An 840-nucleotide genomic window follows, 5' to 3' on the forward strand; every position below is an offset into this window, starting at 1 on the left:
AGTTTTATATATTGCCAACGCAATTGACTTGCTGAAATGTGGGGGGACCAAGGGCATTTCACTTTTTTAAGATTAGCCTTTGTGACTTAATCTAAATTTCAGCAATTTGATTCGATTCCTAGTTCAATTTAAAAATCAGTATTTAATAATTACAGAGTATTTTCAAAGACAAAATGCATTAGGAATCTATAGAGCATACCCCCAACTCTCTCATATGCTTGGGATTTTAGGCACAATTCTTCCGTAATATTTCAAACATGTAAGTATATCAAGAAATTCATTTTTTCAAAAGGGCCCAATGATCAATTTTACATGTCCCATTATTGTCTTAACAATATCAAATTGTGTGCTTTTCTTAACAATTTATAAATATGTAACATACAAAAGAGGCCCAAAGGACAGAAATTTACAGAGTGTGGACATAGGTCGGCGCGAACACAGTCCCCCATTACCACAAATTACGCAGTCGAATTACACCGATTAGGAGTAATCACGGGGTTCAGTCAATCCAAAGAGCAATGTAAAGGCCTCACCCTGGGAGCGCCTCCTTCATGATCAAAGTATAATCACCTACGGAACAAGTACTGACAAAACTCTCCAAAAGTGACCCCGCGTACCTCAGCACCTCTAGACGCAAAATGCTGTACTACTTAATCGCTCCGAGCCAATAAATTATGCTAGAGCGTGATTCATGCAACGAGTGACCGGGAAATTATCGAATATTAGCAGGTTGAAATTAAAGAGTAAATCGTGAGATATGGATATGAAGAAGAAGTATTGTGCTTAGAAAACTGATTATTATTAAGTGCTGCCGGCTAACAACCAGAATGGGCGTTCGAT

The 840-nt window shown here is 37.9% G+C and overlaps 1 non-coding gene across 1 annotated transcript; it reads right to left on the minus strand.

The window, feature by feature from the left end:
- Positions 1-420: 420 nt before the first annotated feature.
- On the minus strand, positions 421-585 carry LOC148940947 (U1 spliceosomal RNA). The gene has a single exon (XR_016143414.1). It is a non-coding gene; the product is annotated as a U1 spliceosomal RNA (small nuclear RNA).
- Between the last annotated feature and the right edge of the window lie 255 nt (positions 586-840).

This window comes from Artemia sp. Qi Xiang Cuo, chromosome 19 (genome assembly GCF_049724085.1).
Source record: "Artemia sp. Qi Xiang Cuo chromosome 19, ASM4972408v1, whole genome shotgun sequence".
In the NCBI taxonomy this organism is placed as follows: domain Eukaryota; kingdom Metazoa; phylum Arthropoda; class Branchiopoda; order Anostraca; family Artemiidae; genus Artemia; species Artemia sp. Qi Xiang Cuo.